The sequence below is a fragment of the Phoenix dactylifera genome, unplaced genomic scaffold (genome assembly GCF_009389715.1).
Source record: "Phoenix dactylifera cultivar Barhee BC4 unplaced genomic scaffold, palm_55x_up_171113_PBpolish2nd_filt_p 000428F, whole genome shotgun sequence".
Taxonomy (NCBI): domain Eukaryota; kingdom Viridiplantae; phylum Streptophyta; class Magnoliopsida; order Arecales; family Arecaceae; genus Phoenix; species Phoenix dactylifera.
The window spans coordinates 130554-151144 of record NW_024067864.1 but is presented as its reverse complement, the minus strand read 5'-3'; positions in this window follow the sequence as shown (position 1 = coordinate 151144).

The window sequence follows — 20591 nt, the reverse complement described above, 5'->3', positions numbered from 1 at the left end:
GGTTGTGCAGAGTGTGCAGAACGGGCAGAAAAAGGTGTCTAACGGCTAGTTTCCGTGGGGGATGGCTTAAATAGCCACAGAGGACTGTAGCAAGGCAGAGAAGCACCATTCCATTCAAAGAAATCAAGCATTCATTCTCTGCATACTTGTCTTCAACGAAAAGAAGGAAGAGCGCCATTAACTCCATCCAACTTCCTCTTCCCAGCATTTTAAAGAAGCCTCCTCCTGCATTCAAGTCGACCAGACATTCCAGAGGAGACTCAAAGTTCAAGAAGCCCTACTCTACTCCAACTCAAAAGTGTTTGAGGGCTCTTAACTTCTCTCTAGTTTATATTGTAGCAAATCTGCTTTTTAAGAAGCTCAGTTTTTCTGTTTGTTTCTTATTCTTTCCATATTGTCTTTGCTTGGTTCAATCGGGGGATTGAATCAAGGGTGTAGAGGTTGGTTGGTGAGCCGAGTGTAAAACCAACGTGTAAGGGTTCGATTGTGATCCCGGAAAAACAATCGGGGTGGTTCTAGTCGGTGAGCCAGGGAAAACCGACCGAGTTCGTTGTGAGCTCGTAAAACAACAAGTTTGGTTGTGAGCTTGTAAAACAACCGGCTGTAATCCGAGGGGTTATAGTGAATTCCCAAGTGAGACTTGGGGAGTGGACGTAGGAGCAAGGGTTAGCTCCGAACCACTATAAAAGCCTTGTGTTTGTGATTGTGTGTCTCTTTCTTTTACTCTCATTTCATTCACAGCACATAGCAATTAATTAATCATCTTGGTAAAGCATTAATTAGTCATCCACAACGTTTTAATTGCAAAATTATTTTAAAACCCAATTCACCCCCCCTCTTGGGTTGTCTATCTGGGCAACAAGTGGTATCAGAGCCTAAACTCTTCTACCCTAAGAGTAAAAGATCAAAATGACAACCCCATTTGGATCTTCCCACATTGAGGGTCAGTCCACCCAAAGACCCCCATTCTTTAATGGATCCGACTACTCATATTGGAAGGCTAGGATGAGAATATTCATCCAAGCCCAAGACTATGAGATGTGGACCATTGTAGTAAATGGACCATACATCCCATCCATCTATGTAGAGGGTGTCACTGTACCTAAACTAGAAAAGGATTGGGATGAACATGACATGAGAAAGGCACAACTCAATTCTAAAGCAATGAATGTGCTTTACTGTGCATTAGATAGGAATGAATTCAATAGAGTCTCTACTTGCAATTCTGCAAAAGAGATTTGGGACAGACTTGAAGTGACCCATGAGGGCACGAATCAAGTCAAAGAATCCAAAATAAATATATTAGTTCATAAGTATGAACTATTTAAGATGGATTCTAATGAGACAATCACTAGCATGTTCACTAGGTTTACTGACATTGTCAATGGCCTAAAAAGCCTTGGCAAAAACTATACTAACAGTGATCTTGTCAGGAAAATTCTTCGCTGTCTACCAAGGTCATGGGAAGCCAAGGTGACGGCAATCCAAGAAGCTAAGGACTTGAACAAGCTTCCACTTGAAGAGCTCCTTGGATCCCTAATGACTCACGAGCTAACAATGAAGCAGCACAGCGAAGAAGAGTCCTCCCATAAGAAAAAGGTAATAGCTCTCAAATCTACATCATCTAACAAAGATTTGTCTTGCAGTAGCAGCAGTGAAGAAGAAGATCATGAGGGAGATGATGATGAGGCTCTTCTTGTGCGCAAGTTCAGAAAATTCATCAACCACAAGAAGTCCTATCATCAAAGGAGAGGCCCCTCAAATTCCTATCGCAAGGATAAAGGTAAGGAAAGGGAAAATGAGGGGATTGGGTGTTATGAGTGCAAGAAGCCGGGGCACATCAGAGCTGAGTGTCCCTTACTAAAGAAGGGCAGCAAGTACAAGAAGAAGAAAGCCCTTGTCACCACCTTATCGGACTCCGACGCATCATCTTCATCATCGGATGAGGAACAAGAAGAAAAGGCCAATTTCTGTTTCATGGCCAATGAAAATGAGGTAACATCCAACACGCATCTCGATTTTACCTTTGATGAATTGTATGATGCATTTAATGAATTAATGATTGAATATAAGGCCATAAATCTTAAGAATAAAGAACTAAAAATAGCTAATCAATCTTACCTACATAAATACGATAAGTTAGTTAAGGATAAGGATTGTATCACCAAAGAAAATGCAGAACTTAAAACAAGCAACCAAATCTTGATACAAAAGAATAATACCTTAACTAAAGAAAATGAAAGGCTGAACAAAGAAACATTAGAACCCAAAAACAATAAACATATAAATGAGAGTATCACAAAAGAACTGAATGATTTAAAAGCAGAAAAACAAACACTAACTAAAGAACTTGAAAAATACAAACCCTTGGTTGAAAAATTTACATATAGTTCAGAAAAACTGAATATGATACTTAATAGTCAACGAGCAGTATTCAATAGAGCAGGTTTAGGATATAAACCTAAAAATAAGCAAAAACTTCTGAGTAACTTCTTTGTTAAAGCTGGAGAAAGCAAAACTAAGAAAGTAACCTGCTTTTGTTGTGGAACTGTAGGACATAAAGCAAATGTATGTGACTATAGGAAAGGGAAAACTAAAAGAAAAATTAAAAGGGTATGGGTTCCAAAAGGAACCAATATGACTAACCATGAAGGACCCAAGAAAACTTGGGTACCTAAGATTATATGATCTGCTTGTGTAGGAGTGTCTTGCAGCCAAGGTCAACAAAAATTGCTGGTACTTGGATAGTGGCTGCTCAAGACACATGACGGGTGACAAGGATCAATTCTTCACCCTTGAAGCTAAGAAGGGAGGTGCTGTGACTTTTGGAGACAATAACCAGGGTCACATCATTGGTATAGGTAAAGTTCAAATTACCCCTTCTACTTTTATTGATAATGTTCGCTATGTTGATGGTCTTAAGCATAATTTATTAAGCATTAGTCAATTATGTGATAGAGGTTATAATGTTATGTTTAAACCATCACTATGCATCATAACAAACCCAAATGACAATAGTTTAGTTTTTAAAGGAATAAGACGTGGAAATGTGTATGTTGTAGACCTTGAGGATCTTGCCAAACACAATCCATGTTTAGTTGTTAATGAAACTAAGGACAATGATGCTAGTTGGTTATGGCACCGTAAGTTAGGTCATGCAAGCATGGACACAATATCTAAACTAGTTAAAAGAGATTCGGTGATAGGTTTGCCAAAATTAAAGTTTGAAAAGAATAAAATATGTGAAGCATGTCAATTTGGCAAACAATCAAAGAACTCCTTTAAATCTATAAATAGTGTCTCAACCTCTAGACCTCTAGAACTACTACACATGGACCTATTCGGACCAACTAGAACCACAAGCCTAGGTGGAAATAAATATGGTCTAGTTATTGTAGATGATTATTCTAGATACACTTGGGTCATGTTCTTAGCTCATAAGGATCAAGCTTTTTCAGTTTTCAAGAAATTTCATAAAGAAGTAACCAATGCTAGAGATACTTCAGTAATAGCTATTAGAAGTGACCATGGTACCGAATTCGAAAATCATTTATTTGATGAGTTTTGTAGTAAAAAGGGGATAACACACAATTTTTCTGCACCTAGGACACCACAACAAAATGGAGTTGTGGAGAGGAAAAATAGAACTCTAGAGGAAATGGCTAGAACCATGTTATGTGAAAGTAACCTCCCTAAGTACTTTTGGGGAGAAGCCATTAATACTTCTTGTCATATATTAAATAGAGTTTTATTGAGACCTATTATAAAGAAAACACCTTATGAACTTTGGAAAAACAGAAAACCAAAGGTAAACTATTTTCATATCTTTGGATGTAGGTGTTTTGTTCATAATAATGGAAAGATAATCTAGGAAAATTTGATTCTAAATCTGATGAGGGCATATTCTTGGGGTACTCTACAACTAGTAAAGCATATAGAGTCTTTAATAAAAGAACCCTAGTTATAGAAGAATCCATACATGTTGTCTTCGATGATTCTAGTGATATCTCTTCTAGTAAGAGAGTTAATTTTGATGATGATACGGAAATTCTTGAAGAAAAGATTGACGAGATGACATTACAAGATAATAATCAAAAATTAATTGGAGATGCATCATCAAGCCAAGAGATTATAGTAGATCATGGGCTAACTAAGGCGTGGAGGTTTGCTCACGGGCATCCTAAGGAATTAATTCTAGATGATCCATCTCAACCCGTTAGGACAAGAGCATCCCTTAGGAACTTAAACACTCATCTAGCTTTCGTTTCACATTTTGAGCCCAAACACATAGAAGAAGCTGAAAAAGATGTAAATTGGATAAATGCAATGCAAGAAGAATTAAACCAATTTACTAGAAACAAGGTATGGAATCTAGTCGAAAGACCTTCAGAATATCCAATTATAGGTACCAAATGGATTTATAAAAATAAACTTGATGAAAATGGAATTGTCATAAGGAATAAGGCTAGACTAGTAGCAAAGGGCTATAATCAAGAAGAAGGTATAGATTTTGATGAAACCTTTGCTCCTGTAGCTAGACTTGAGGCTATTAGATTATTATTAGCATATGCATGCTCTAAGGACTTCAAACTATTTCAAATGGATGTAAAAAGTGCATTTTTAAATGGGTATATTAATGAGGAGGTATATGTAGAACAACCTCCTGGTTTTGAAAATCATCAATACCCTAATCATGTATATAAATTGAACAAAGCACTTTATGGTTTGAAACAAGCACCTAGAGCATGGTATGAGAGGCTTAGCAAATTCCTATTAGAACATGAGTTCTCTAGGGGTAATGTAGATACAACACTATTTCTGAAAAAGCAAAACAAAGATATGTTATTAGTGCAGATTTACGTTGATGATATTATTTTCGGTGCTACTAACAATCGCCTCTGCGAAGAATTTGCTGATTTGATGCAGAGTGAATTTGAGATGAGCATGATGGGAGAGCTGAACTACTTCCTCGGGCTTCAAATCAAACAGTCTGAAGGAGGCATCTTCATCAATCAAGCCAAATATATCAAGGAGATGCTTAAAAAGTTTGATATGGAGGGGAACAAGTCAATCAGCACCCCCATGAGCTCATCATGCAAATTAGACCAAGATGAATCAGGTAAATCTGTAGATCAGAAACTATATAGAGGTATGATAGGATCTTTATTGTATCTTACTGCAAGTAGACCTGATATCATGTTTAGTGTTTGCATGTGTGCTAGATATCAGTCTAATCCTAAGGAATCACATCTAATTGCAGTTAAGAGAATCTTTAAATACCTAATAGGAACTAAGAATATAGGTTTATGGTATTCTAAAGAATCTAGCCTAAAATTAATAGGATACACAGATTCAGACTTTGCTGGATGTAAACTTGATAGAAAAAGTACCAGCGGGTCTTGTCAATTTCTAGGAGAAAACTTAATCTCATGGTTTAGCAAGAAACAAAACTCGGTTGCATTATCTACTGCTGAAGCTGAATATGTTGCAGCCGGGAGTTGTTGTGCTCAAATCTTATGGATCAAACAACAATTAGAAGATTATGGCATTAAACAAGATAAAATACCCATTAATTGTGATAATACAAGTGCCATTAATCTAACTAAGAATCCAATTCAGCATTCAAGAACTAAACATATTGAGATAAGACATCACTTCATAAGAGATCATGTACTGAATGGTGATGTGACACTACATTTGTTTGTACTGATGATCAATTAGCTGACATTTTTACAAAACCCCTAAGTGAAGAGAGATTTAGTGTGCTTAGGAGGGGATTAGGAGTGATTGATCCATGCTAGTGGTGTTTTCCACTAGTTCATTGATTTTGATGATTAGATTGTGGTTAATTTAGAGTCTCTTTACAATGATCATCAAATCAGATCATAACTTAGTGATTTTCCCTCATTCGGCACGAACATAGCATGATTTTTAGGTGCGTGCCAGAGTTCGAGACGACTCGAGTAAGTTTCAGAGTCGGCTCGTAAGGGGGAGTCGACTCGCACATTTACGGGAGTCGACTCGAAAACAATGGCAGCAGAGGGGGAGTCGACTCGCATACAGTAAGGAGTCGACTCGAGGTCAACAGGCGCCTAAGGAGAGTCGACTCGCGCATATTTTGGAGTCGACTCGAGGTCGAGTCGACTCGCGACTCAGTGGAGTCGACTCGCAGTCGGGATCCGACTTTTTAACCCTAACTCCATCGTTTAGAAAACACTTATTTTCACCGCCGCCACTGTTCAAAACCCTAGAGCCGACTCCTAGAACGTCTCCGGCCGCCCCTAGGTCCTTTTCCCGTTGATCCTTCATCGTCCATTAGGATTTCATACCATTCTAGGTCAACCATGCCTCGCAAAGCCACTGTCCCAAGCCGGAAGAGGCCCCATTCCGCGACCGGTGCCGAGCGGCGTTCCAAGGCTCGGAACGACCCCGTGAGGCCACAACCTCCGGCTCGTTCCCCGCCGAGGGCCGTTCCCTCGAGGCCGTGTGCCGGGAAGGCGGTCTCCACCGGGAGATACGTCGATTTCGACTATCTCTCCCGGGAGGGCTTCACTATAGGAGATAGACTTAGGGCCCAGGGTTTAGAGTACTTTTGTTCCCTAGACCTCCCCACATACCCTGGCCTAATTAGAGAGTTCTATGGTACTGTCCATAGGGGGAATGGGGGAATAGAGGGAACCGTAGCCGGTGTCCCATTGTTTATTTCCGAGGATTTCATAGCCCAAATCCTCCACCTTCCACAGTTAGGGGTGGCTCCCACACACCCCGAAGATAGGACTGAGGCCCTTACGGCCATTCTAGGGCATCCACCCCAGTCCCCTTTAGATGAGGTGTCCGCCAGCTCACTTTCAGTTGAGATGCGGCTCCTCTTGAGCATCATTTCTCGGTCTTTGTTCCCAAAGACCGGACGGTTTGATTTTGTGTCTGAGAGGGACCTAGCCCTCATGTACTACATTCTTCAGGATACCCCCATAAACTTTCCCAAGATGATATATAGATACCTATGTGAGCCACTAGATAGACCTAGGCTCACCCTCCCCTATGGCATGATGTTCACCCTTATCTTTAGGGAGGCCGAGATCCCTATTCCTGAGGGGGAACCCTCTCGCGCATTGCGATGGACAGATCGCATGCGTCCGGGGACCCTACACAGGATGGGGTTTCGGAAGGTAGAGGGGACCTGGGTTAGGAAGTCTTCCACCTCCACACATACCACCAGACATTCCCCTAGTCCTGAGCCAGACTCAGATTATCCTGACTTTCCCTCCACTTCTGCTCCTACCACCTCAGCCGGACCCTCCTCCTCAGCTCCTCAGCCCATGGAGGTCCGGATCGCTCCTGAGCAGCTCCGGGAGTTGCGCCAGGAGATAGTTAGAGACCTGCGGGATGATCTACTTCGGGAGCTCCGGGGTTCAGTGCCTGCTCCCTCTCCTGCACCATCTTCAGCGTTGGTCCCTTCCTTGACAGCCGTGACTGAGATGACGGCCCATGTGCGGGAAGAGATCGACAATGTACGGTTCCTGGTCCAAGCCCAGTTCCATAGCATGAGCGAAGTCTCGAGCACCACTCGGAAGATGCGCGATAACGTCCGACAGGATATGGGCACCACTACCCAGGGGGCCGAGCGCTTGGCGAATGTGCTCATCGACAAGCTGGACACACTTCAGAAGTCGGTGACCGAGCTCGATACGACACATAGCAGGGCCACCTCGGCCATTATCCGACAGCTCGAGCACGTCACCAATGCAGTCACACTACTTGCAGAGCGCATGCCCCGGGGACCCGCATCCTCCTCGAGGAAGCCTTAGATCATTTTGTGTTATTTTGACATGTACTTTTTTGCTTTACTTATTGTATTCTAAAATGCATTTACATACACATCAATACAATGAGTAGACATATTCTCTTCAATTGTGTGCAATTTGATCTCTAAGTGATTGTTTGTTCTGCTTACCTCCTTTTTGATATGATGACAAAAAGGGGGAGAAATATTTAGTAGATATGTAAATGGAATCAACATAAAAGAACTCAAAATGAGAATCAAAAATTAAAACATAATTTGTTCTTAGTGGATTTGGTACCTCGAGGCTCATTATCTCTCTGTTGGGGCTCCTAATGGAGTAATCTCCAGAATCTATTCAAGGGATATTCGGAGATTAGCTGAATCCTACTCAAGAACAAATTGACAGATTTTTCCTCTAAAAACCAAAAATTTCAGTTCAAAAACTTCAATGCATTAAAAGAAAATTCAGAGAATCAAAACAAAGTTGAATGCATATGTTGAGGGGGAGAATCTGAATTTTTAAGAAAGCTAAATCATTAAATATATATAAGCCAAACAATTGATTGCATGATATGAAGGCTTATATAATTCCAAATGAAAGGGGGAGCTTTAATTCCAAAATTTATTGTTTCACACCTTTCAAGCTTGGATAAATTAAATAACCAGACACTTGAATTCATTTATGGATTTTATTTCCTTGTTTATTGAGCAATTCACTTTACATATACTCAATGTTTTGTCATCATCAAAAAGGGGGAGATTGTGGAGTGATTGATCATAACCCTATTTGATTTTGATGAGCTCAAAGCATCTGAGTATATCTCTTGTTTACTAATGAATTCAATTGAGTGTTTCAGTGAAAATCTTGTCTAAAGTGTTTCTAGACTTGGTTCATAATATTTTGGATAAGTTAAGAAGTCAGTTTGAACCAAAGTCTGAGACTCGAGTCGACTCCGGAGTATTACGAGTCGACTCCAAGCGTATCAGAATCACTGGCACGGGCTCGAGTCGACTCCGGATCATTACGAGTCGACTCCGACTGAGAACAGACAGACGAGCAGAAAGCATCAACTCAAAACCTGTCAGCGAGTCGACTCCTGAAGTGCGCGAGTCGACTCCGATGTTTACCGAGTCGACTCCGGAGTAGTATGAGTCGACTCCAAGGAGTTACAGACAGAAAAGTCAGAGAGCGAATTTCGACCCTGAGATTCGAGTCGACTCCTGTGGAACGCGAGTCGACTCCGATGGTTGGTAGGTCGACTCCAAAGAAAGCGAGAGTCGACTCTCAGTGGTTCACAAGGCAAAAGTCAGAGAGCAGTTTTCGGACTCTGAGATTCGAGTCGACTCCCGCAATGCGCGAGTCGACTCCGAGACAGCGCGACCCCAAAAAGACAGAAGACCGAATTATTGTCTCTGAGAGCCGAGTCGACTCCCAGACAGCTCGAGTCGACCCCAAGGCAGCGCTACACCAAAAAGGCAGAAGGCCATGTTTCGGAAACTGAGAGCCGAGTCGACTCCAGAACAGTCCGAGTCGACTCCAAGACTGGACGAGCCAAAAGACAGAAGATCGGGAGTTCGGGCTCTGAGCGCCGAGTCGACTCCCAGGATTGTCGAGTCGACTCGAGTGGGCCAGGTTGAAAATTGGCTCCGTGGACTTCATGGGATGAGCCGACTCCGAAAATGCCAAGTCAGCTCCAGAAGTTGGCGAGTCGACTCCGGGTCAAGTCGAGTCGACTCCCAGTCGAAGAGGCCACTTTAATTCAAATCCGGAACAGTTGCCGAGTCGACTCCAGAAAAGCATGAGTCGACTCCCGCTACAGCCGAGTCGACTCCTGATCGCGCGAGTCGACTCCGACCCCCAACGGACATATTGTCAGGTTGTGCAGAGTGTGCAGAACGGGCAGAAAAAGGTGTCAAACGGCTAGTTTCCGTGGGGGATGGCTTAAATAGCCACAGAGGACTGTAGCAAGGCAGTGAAGCACCATTCCATTCAAAGAAATCAAGCATTCATTCTCTGCATACTTGTCTTCAACGAAAAGAAGGAAGAGCGCCATTAACTCCATCCAACTTCCTCTTCCCAGCATTTTAAAGAAGCCTCCTCCTGCATTCAAGTCGACCAGACATTCCAGAGGAGACTCAAAGTTCAAGAAGCCCTACTCTACTCCAACTCAAAAGTGTTTGAGGGCTCTTAACTTCTCTCTAGTTTATATTGTAGCAAATCTGCTTTTTAAGAAGCTCAGTTTTTCTGTTTGTTTCTTATTCTTTCCATATTGTCTTTGCTTGGTTCAATCGGGGGATTGAATCAAGGGTGTAGAGGTTGGTTGGTGAGCCGAGTGTAAAACCAACGTGTAAGGGTTCGATTGTGATCCCGGAAAAACAATCGGGGTGGTTCTAGTCGGTGAGCCAGGGAAAACCGACCGAGTTCGTTGTGAGCTCGTAAAACAACAAGTTTGGTTGTGAGCTTGTAAAACAACCGGCTGTAATCCGAGGGGTTATAGTGAATTCCCAAGTGAGACTTGGGGAGTGGACGTAGGAGCAAGGGTTAGCTCCGAACCACTATAAAAGCCTTGTGTTTGTGATTGTGTGTCTCTTTCTTTTACTCTCATTTCATTCACAGCACATAGCAATTAATTAATCATCTTGGTAAAGCATTAATTAGTCATCCACAATGTTTTAATTGCAAAATTATTTTAAAACCCAATTCACCCCCCCCCCTCCTGGCTTGTCTATCTGGGCAACACAGTGGAGAAAGAGTTTTCCACTCTCGAACTTAAGTCGAATAAATCTTGACATATGACAGACGATGGGGTTTGACGAGTTGTCCATGACCTCCGTCATGTAGGGATCCACGATAGTAGAACTGTATCACGTAATAACTGCACCTAGAGGTTCATTATTCCATTCTGCTGGGTAGCCACTACATGCTGCTAGGTGTCACTGATGGATGGTGAGACTTACAGGAAATATCTCGATGGTCGATAAACCCTAATGAGTTGAGTTGGAATCGTTCCAACCCATTGAAAAGAGTTTTCAATGATATTTCATACAGATCGCAATATATCTCTCTACCAGTCAGAATAGAACCTATGGGGTCACACACATTAGAGGCATTGACCGATCCGATGGTTGAATCATGATTATGAATCACAAGTAATCAATTCGATTGATGATCAGTTGAAGAAGGAACAATGAAAATTAATTAATTGGACTTAAACACGAATCCTACTTGGAATTGGATTCCGAGAGTCCTAATTGGATTAGGACTAAAAATCCTACTTGGACTAGGACTGGGAGTCCTACTTGGAGTAGGATTCCTACAATCCTAATTAGATTAGGATTTTGAATTCAATATGGATTCCTACTTAGAATAGGATTCCTAGAAGTCCTAATTAAATTAGGACTTCGGATTCAAATAAGAGTCCTAATTGGATTAGGACTAAAATTGAATAAGTCCTAATTGGATTAGGATTTCTTAAGTCCCAATTAATTGTTAATCTAATGAATTAACATGACTCCTAATTGGATTAGGATTGAAGAGTTCAATTGAGTCATGATTAATTGAGTTCTAATTGGATTAGGACATTGCATGGATCAAACCCAAAATTGGTTCACCCTTGGACTAAGCCTAATCAGATTAGGGCTTAGCCACATTAGGGTATCCCAATCCTCCTTAGAGGAGGATTAGGGTTAACCATGAGGGAGGGGTGCAAGGTTAACCATGAGGGAGGGGCATGCGCCCCTCCCCCTTTTTCTCCTTGGTGCGGCAACACAAGAGGGGCCGGCGCCCCTCTTGGAAAATTATCAAGGGATCTCCTAAAAGTTAGGAGCTCCACATCCTATTTAAAGAGAAGAGGGGGCAGCACTTAGTGCATTCAAGCCCTCTCCTCCTCAGCCGTACGCCCTCTCTCTTCCTCCTCTTGGTTAAGCCGCAAGCAAGGAGAAGAAAAGAAGAAGGCCTTGGCGGCCTCCTCCTCCTCCCCTCCTTCTTCCAACGCAGGGAAAAGAAAGAAGGCTGCAGGGGCTTCGTTCCTCTTCCTTTCTTCATCCTTCTTCTTCCTCCTCCCAAGCACAATCAAGAGTTGATCCAAAGGGAGGACATCAGCCATTAAAGTTGTCTCTACGAGGGAGCTAGCACCCCGGGGAGACAAAGAAGCTTGGATCGGTTTTTGCTTGGTGTGGATACCCATAGAGGCCGGACGCGTGTGCGGCTTCAAGCGAACTTTCATCCAAAACCATGAACTTTAGTTTGCGGTGATTATCTACCCGCACAAGGTGAAGATCTAATCTTTATAATGTTTTAAAAGTTTTAATCCTTATCTGTCTACGAACGATTTTTGAATAACGTTTATGAGATGAACGATTGATCCTGCGCATGCCACTTCTGCTGCTTCTGAAATTTTTTAATTTCTGCGGCATGGGCGGGTTCCTAACAGTGGTATCAGAGCCTAGGCTTCATAGATTAAGGTAAGAATTAATTATTAATAGACATCTTAGATTTAAAATTTAAAAGGTTATGCATGCTGAAAATTTTCTGCATGCAGATTTTTCAGGGTTGCTGATTTTTGCATGCTGATTTTTATGTGATAAATTAATGATTCTAATTGCATTGTTAATGGGATTACAAAGTTTAGAATCATGTTTAGCATGATCAGCAACCCATGTCATAAGATAATCAATTAGATTTTAGATCTGAAAATTATAATTGTTGCATGCGGTGATGATCATAGGATTCAAACCCTTTTGGTATCAAATATAATGACCTGCGATGTGATCTGTAATGTCATGTAATTTTTCAGATGCTTGCATGCATCTTATTTGATATTTTGAGAGGCTTGCGTGCCTTCTAAAAAGGGATGTAATTTATTATATTATATCTGGTTGTATTTCTGTGATGTAATATACATCAACGATTAAGTCGAAGACAGTACATGAGATGAACGGCGATCTGAGCGGTTGATGGCGATTGGATCAAGAGTAGATCAGGGATCGAATCAAGGAGGCTCGGGACCAATTCAAGAATTGAAGACCAACTGATCGATTGACGTGCATGTGCTTGTAATATGACCTAATTAGAATCCATGATCATCACCTATTTAAAGTTTAGCTTTATTTATTGCTGCGATTATAACTGCCTGCGATGTGTCGTTTGCATGTGATGCAAATGTGAGTGGGGTAGATAGGTTTACATATCATGCAAACTAGTAGAGCAATTCCAATGAGATCTAAACTAAAACCTCCTCAATCAAGTCGAGAGTGAACCAACATGAGCGAGTTATATTAGATTAATTGATCTAATTGATGTCTAGAAAAGCATGATAGGTGGTTACTTAATTAGGACCTTACTCTCTGAGTAAGGGGAGCCTCCTACCTGCTTACCTGAACAATTGTTCGATTACCTTTTGTAAAGAGCTCAAGTTGCAAACACTAAGACATGATTAACTAATATTAAGTTCATAGGTCTTTCACCGTAGTAGAGCTGCTAAGGTCTTTCTGGTGTTGACTTGTCTCGGCTGGACACAGTGGGCAAGTTGCATCGGGGGGCTGGACCTCTCTATAGACATGTGATGTTGTAGGGATAAAGATGGGGTTGGGCACCAATAACTGTTAGGTGAGGACCCAATGACAACTTTATTTCTACGGTTATACGGTGGGTCTGACTTAACTAAAGAATGAGACCAATAACTGTTAGGTGAGGTCTACATGACTTAGAGACCAAGTAGCACTGCAACATGCTTGAGAAGCATTGTACAAGAGTTGTACACTCATCCATTTATGTGTCACCAATAAATATTAGATGAGGTGGCATGTAAATCAGTGGAACCGCAGTACCCACTAGAAACCCTAGTCGTGTAGAATTTCCGTTTCCTACCGGGGGAGTGTGAGGAATTCAAGAAAAAAGTGGAGGTACATTTGTTCTAAAAGACCCTAGAACAAATTAGGATCAAGTATAAAAATCTAACTAGAATCTTTACTCTCTGCAGATCACAATGTCAGCCTCAAATCCTTTGACCCATATTCTTGAGACCAACAGACTGACCGGTACCAATTACAGAGACTGGCTTAGAAATCTCAAAATTGTTCTGAGTTGCGAGAAAATAGGCTATGTGCTCGACATTGATATCCCCACATTACCAGCACGTCCGACCGCTGATCAGTGTGCAACGCATGAAAAGTGGACAGACGATGACATTAGGGTCAAGTGCTACATCATGACATCCATGTCCAATGAACTCTAATGCCAGCATGAGAATATGAAGACTGCTAGGGACATACTGGCACACCTGCAAAAGTTGTATGGTGAGCAGAGTCACACAGCTCGTTTTGAAGTGTCCAAGAGGCTCTTCAAAGCAAAGATGCGCGAGAGGCAGTCTGTCCATGATCACGGTCTGACTATGATCAAGAACCTAGAGAAGCTTGAGAAGCTCGGTATGAACATGCACAAGGAATTGCAAGTAGATCTGATCCTTCAATCCCGTCCTGATTTATTTGAACAGTTTATAGTAAACTATTACATGAATAAGATTGAATGCACTAAGATTGAACTGTTAAACATGTTGGTAACTGCTGAGAGAGTCATGAAAGGTTCAAGGGGCGACGTCCTTGCTGCTGAGTTGACTTCTGGTTCCAAGAGAAGCCTGCTAAGAAGCAGAAGAAAGACAAAAAACCAAAGAAGAAAGTTCAAAAGAAAAAGGCTAATGACAAGGAAAAATGTTTCCACTGTAATGTCGATGGCCACTGGAAGAGGAACTGTTCTTCATACCTCGAGAGCCTGAAGAACAAGAAGGTAGACACACCTTCAGAAGGTATGTTAGATTTGCTCGTGATTGAAACTAACCTTACGGTTTCTTCTACTTCAAGTTGGGTTATAGATTCCGATTTTAGTGCTCACTTGTGCACTATTATGCAGGGTCTAAAGAAAAGTAGAAGGCTGGCGGAAGGTGCGGTAACCCTTCGGGTTGGCAACGGGGCAAAAGTTGCTGCTGTAGCTGTGGGCACCTACCCTCTGCGACTACCATTTGGTTTTAGTTTATTACTTAGAGACTGTTATTATGTACCTGCTGCTAGCAGAAATTTGATTTATTATGTACCTGCTGCTAGCAGAAATTTGATTTCTGTTTCATGTCTAGCACAGGAAGGTCATGTTTTTACATTTGACAAAGAGTGCTGTTCTATTTATTTCAGAAATAAAATAGTCGCATGTGGTTTTATGATTGACAGTCTCTATCATTTGCATATGGATGTATCTGTAAATATGTCTGAGCAAGAAGTGAGTGCCAAAGGATCCAAGAGATCCAGGGATGAGATAAACCAAAAATATTTGTGGCACATCAGACTTGGCCATATTGGAGAGGACAGATTGAACAAAATGGATAAAGATGGGCTTCTCGGCTCATTGACTTCCGAGTTATATCCTGTTTGCGAGTCTTGTCTTCAAGAAAAAATGGCTAGATTGCCCTTTGTAGGACATGGGGAGAGGACCACTGAAATACTTACCCTGGTACATACAGATGTGTGTGGCCCATTCGATGTGCTAGCCAGAGGTCATTATTCGTACTTCATTATCTTTACCGATGATTATTCACGATATCGGTATGTGTATTTTATGAGACACAAATTTGAATCTTTTGAAAAGTTTAAAGAGTTCAGAAATGAAGTAGAAAAACAAACTGGAAAATCCCTTAAGGCTCTTCGATCAGATCGAGGAGGAGAATACTTTAGTGAAAGGACTATCTCAAGAAGAATAGCATAGTCTCACAATGGACTCCTTCGGGTACACCTCAACTCAATGGGGTGTCAGAGAGGAGAAATCGGACTCTATTGGATATGGTCTGATTCATGATGAGCTTCACTGATTTACCTATGTTTCTTTGGGGAGATGCCTTACTTACCGCAATTTATCTACTGAATAGAGTTCCCTCTAAATCCATTCCCACCACACCGTATGAGATATGGCATGGTAAGAAATCAAGTCTTGGTCATCTCAAGATTTGGAGATATCCGGCCCACGTCAAGCGACTACAGGCGGACAAGCTAGAGGCTAGGACCATAAGTGTTCGTTTTATAGGATATCCTAAAGAGTCATTAGGATATAATTTTTACATCTCAGAGGATCACAATGTGTTTGTGAGCCGACATGCCATCTTCTTGAAAAAATAGTTTATCTTTGATAGGGCTTTGAGAGAAAAATTGAGCTTGAAGAGAAAGTCTCTGAAAAGCAACGAGTCATGGATCCTATAGAACCCATTCATACAGAGCCAGTACACGTTGTTCCTCCACCTCGCAGAGCTAGTAGGTTCTTCCATCCTCCTGATAGATACTTAGGTATGCTTGAAGAGGATATTAAGGAAATGTTCCTCATCGAAGATAGGAAACACATACAGGATCCCAAAACCTACGACGAGGCGATATCAGATATCGATTTCGAGAAATGGTTGGAAGCTATGAAGTCAGAGTTAGACTCCATGCATTCCAACCAAGTCTGGACTTTAGTGGATCCACTAGAAGGTATTATACCTATTGGATACAAATGGATCTACAAAAGGAAGATAGGTTCTGATGGAAAGGTAGAGACCTAGAAGGCATTGACTATCAGGAGACCTTTTCACCTGTAGCCATGCTGAAATCCATCCGAACATTGCTTGCCATTGCAGCATTTCATGATTATGAAATTTGGCAGATGGATGTGAAAACTGCTTTCCTAAATGGATATCTTGATGAAGATATCTATATGGAGCAACCTTTGGGTTTCACTTTCAGTGATGGAGATCACAAGTTCTGCAAGCTGCAAAGGTCCATTTATGGACTAAAGCAAGCATCTCGGAGTTGGAACACTCGTTTCAATGATGCAATCAAAATGTTTGATTTCATCAAAAATGAAGAGAAACCGTGTATGTTTACAAGAAGGTTAGTGGGAGTGCTGTCGTGTTTTTCGTATTGTACGTAGATAACATTCTTCTGATTGGGAATGATATTTCCATGCTAACCTCGGTCAAGGTCTGGTTGTCAAAAGAGTTCTCCATGAAAGACCTTGAGGAAGCATCCTATATTTTGGGGATTAAGGTCTATAGAGATAGATCTAAAAGGATGCTTGGCCTATCACAAAAGATGTACATAGAGGAGGTGCTGAAGAGGTTCAGCATGGAAAACTCCAAGAGGGGTCTCTTACCCCTAAGGCATGGAATTCATCTCTCCAAGAAGATATGCCCCAACACATCTGAAGAGATTCAACGCATGAGCAAGATCCTTTATGCATCGGCAATAGGGAGCCTCATATATGCCATGCTGTGTACATGACCTGATATAGCCCTTGCTGTGAGTGTCACTAGCAGATATCAGTCGAATCCAGGTGAAGAGCACTGGACAGCTGTGAAGAATATTCTTAAGTACTTAAGAAGAACTAAAGATTTATTCTTGGTCTATGGAGGAACATCAGAGTTGAAGGTAGAAGAGTACACAAATTCAGACTTCATGACTGATATCGATGATAGAAAGTCAACATCCGGATATTTGTTCTTGTGCAATGGTGGTACGGTAAATTGGAAAAGTTCTAAACAACCGATCATTGCTGATTCTACTATGGAAGCTGAATATATCGCCGCCTCTGAAGCTGCTAAGGAAGGCTTCTAGGTGTCCTGTATGGATCCACGATAGTAGGACTGTATCATGCAATAACTGCACCTAGAGGTTCATTATTCCATTCTGCTGGGTAGCTACTATATGCTGCTAGGTATCACTGATGGATGGTGAGACTTACAGAAAATATCTCGATGGTCGATAAACCCTAATGAGTTGAGTTGGAATCGTTCCAACCCATTAAAATGAGTTTTCAATGATATTCTGATAGAGATCGCAATATATCTTACTACCAGTCAGAATAGAACCTATGGGGTCACACACATTAGAGGCATTGACCGATCCGATGGTTGAATCGTGATTATGAATCACAAGTAATCAATTCAATTAATGATCAGTTGAAGAAGGAACAATGGAAATTAATTAATTGGACTTAAACACGAATCCTACTTAGAATAGGATTCTGAAAGTCCTAATTAGATTAGGACTGGAAATCCTACTTGGACTAGGACTGGAAGTCCTACTTGGAGTAGGATTCCTACAATCCTAATTAGATTAGGATTTTGAATTCAATATGGATTCCTACTTAGAATAGGATTCCTAGAAGTCCTAATTAAATTAGGACTTCGGATTCAAATAAGAGTCCTAATTGGATTAGGACTAAAATTGAATAAGTCCTAATTGGATTAGAATTTCTTAAGTCCCAATTAATTGTTATTCTAATGAATTAACATGATTTCTAATTTAATTAGGATTGAAGAGTTCAATTGAGACATGATTCATTGAGTTCTAATTGGATTAGGACATTGCATGGATTAAACCCAAAATTGGTTCACCCTTGGACTAAGCCTAATCAGATTAGGGCTTAGCCACATTAGGGCATCCCAATCCTCCTTAGAGGAGGATTAGGGTTAACCATGTGGGAGGGGCGTGCGCCCCTCCCCCTTTTTCTCCTTGGTGCGGCAACACAAGAGGGGCCGGCGCCCCTCTTGGAAAATTATCAAGGGAGCTCCTAAAAGTTAGGAGCTCCACGTCCTATTTAAAGAGAAGAGGGGGCATCACTTAGTGCATTCAAGCCCTCTCCTCCTCAGCCGTACGCCCCCCTCTCTTCCTCCTCTTGGTAAGCCGCAAGCAAGGAGAAGAAAATAAAGAAGGCTGCAGGGGCTTCGTTCCTCTTCCTTTCTTCATCCTTCTTCTTCCTCCTCCCAAGCACAATCAAGAGTTGATCCAAAGGGAGGACATCAGCCATTAAAGTTGTCTCTACAAGGGAGCTAGCACCCCGGGGAGACAAAGAAGCTTGGATCGGTTTTTGCTTCGTGTGGATACTTATAGAGGCCGGACGCGTGTGCGGCTTCAAGCGAACCTTCATCCTAAATTACGAACTTCAGTTTGCGGTGATCATCTACCTGCACAAGATGAAGATCTGAACTTCATAATGTTTTAAAAGTTTTAATCCTTATCTATCTACGAACGATTTTTGAATAATGTTTATGAGATGAACGATTGATCCCGCGCATGCCACTTTCGCTGCATCTGAAATTTTTTAATTTCTGCGGCATGGGCGGGATTGTTGCCCAAGAAGACAACCCAAGAGGGGGGGTGAATTGGGTTTTAATTAATAATTGCAAATTAAAACTTAATGAGTAACTAATTAATATTATTGCAGGCTGATTAATTAGATTACTAGTTGTAGTGAGTGGAGAGGATGGAAGAGACAATGAACCAATTACAAACACAAGAGGTTTTGTAGTGGTTCGGAGCTAATCCTTGCTCCTACGTCCGCTCCCCAAGCTTCACTTGGGAGTTCACTATAATTTCTAGGATTACAGCCGGTTGTTTTACAAGTTCACAACCCAACTTATTGTTTTTACGAGATCACAACGAACTCGGTCGGTTTTCACAGGCTCACCGACTAGAACCACTCGATTGTTTTTCCGAGATCACAATCGAACCCTTACACCGTTGGTTTTAACTTTGGCTCACCAACAAACCTCAACAACCTTGATTCAATCTCCTGATTGAATCAAGTAACAAGAAAATAGTTTGTAAAGAGTACAGGAAAAAGCTTCTTAAAAGGCAAATATGAACAATATAAATAATGTAGAGTTAGAAGCCCTCAAACAGATTTTGGAAGAGGAAGAAGGGGATTCTCGAACTCTGAGTCTCCTCTTTGAATGCACTGATGATCTGATGTCAGAGGAGAGCCTTGAATGCGAAGGAAATGTTTGTTGGATGGAGTTCAATGCGCTTTTTCCTTTTTTCTCTTGTATTTACTCTTGAGAGCCTTTGGTAGGTGGAAATTCCTTTTTGTTTGAATGAAATAGCTCTCTTGATGTCTACTACTGTTCACTCTGGCTATTTAAGCAGTCCACTTTGAAAACTAGCCGTTAGACACCTTTTTGTGGCCGTTCTGCACACTCTGCAACTCCTGACAGTGTATCCGTTGGGGTCGGAGTCGACTCGCTCGATCTGGAGTCGACTCGGCTGTTGTTGGAGTCGACTCACACTTTACTGGAGACGACTCGCCCACTGTTCAGGATTTGAATTAAAGTGCCGTCCCGTTCTGGAGTCGACTCGGCCAACCCTGGAGTCGACTCGCCAATGTCTGGAGATGACTCGGCCCTCCGGAGACAACTCGTTCTAGTGGTTCCAGAGATCTGTTTTTCTGTATTTCTTTCTGGAGTCGACTCGGATCATCTTGGAGTCAACTCGGTTTCAGAGCCCAAAAACTGATCGTCTGTGTTTGGAGTTGAACTGCCTCGGAGTCGACTCGGATTTTGTTGGGGTCGACTCGACTGACTTGGGAGTCGACTCGGGAGTACTTGGAGTCGGCTTGGCTCTCAGGATCCAAAAACTGTTTCTCTGTATTTTGAGTTGAACTGCCTCGGAGTCGACTTGCACTTTGTTGGAGTCGACTCGGCTCTCAGAATCCGAAAACTGATCCTCTGTGTTTTGGCTTGAACTGCCTTCTAGTCTTGCTTTCCTCTGAGAGTCGATTTGTACTTAACTAGAAGTCGACTCGCCAAACTTCGGAGTCGACTCGTAACCTTCTGGAGTCGACTCGGTTGTAGGGTCTGAAATACATTGTTCTGTCTTTCTTCTATTACCCTTTGGAGTCAACTCGGAAACGTCGGGAGTCGACTCGAACCCTTCTGGAGTCGACTCGCTGACAGGGTCTGAAAATCAACTTTCTGTCTTTCTGTCAGTTCTCAGTCGGAGTCGACTCGTAGTGTAC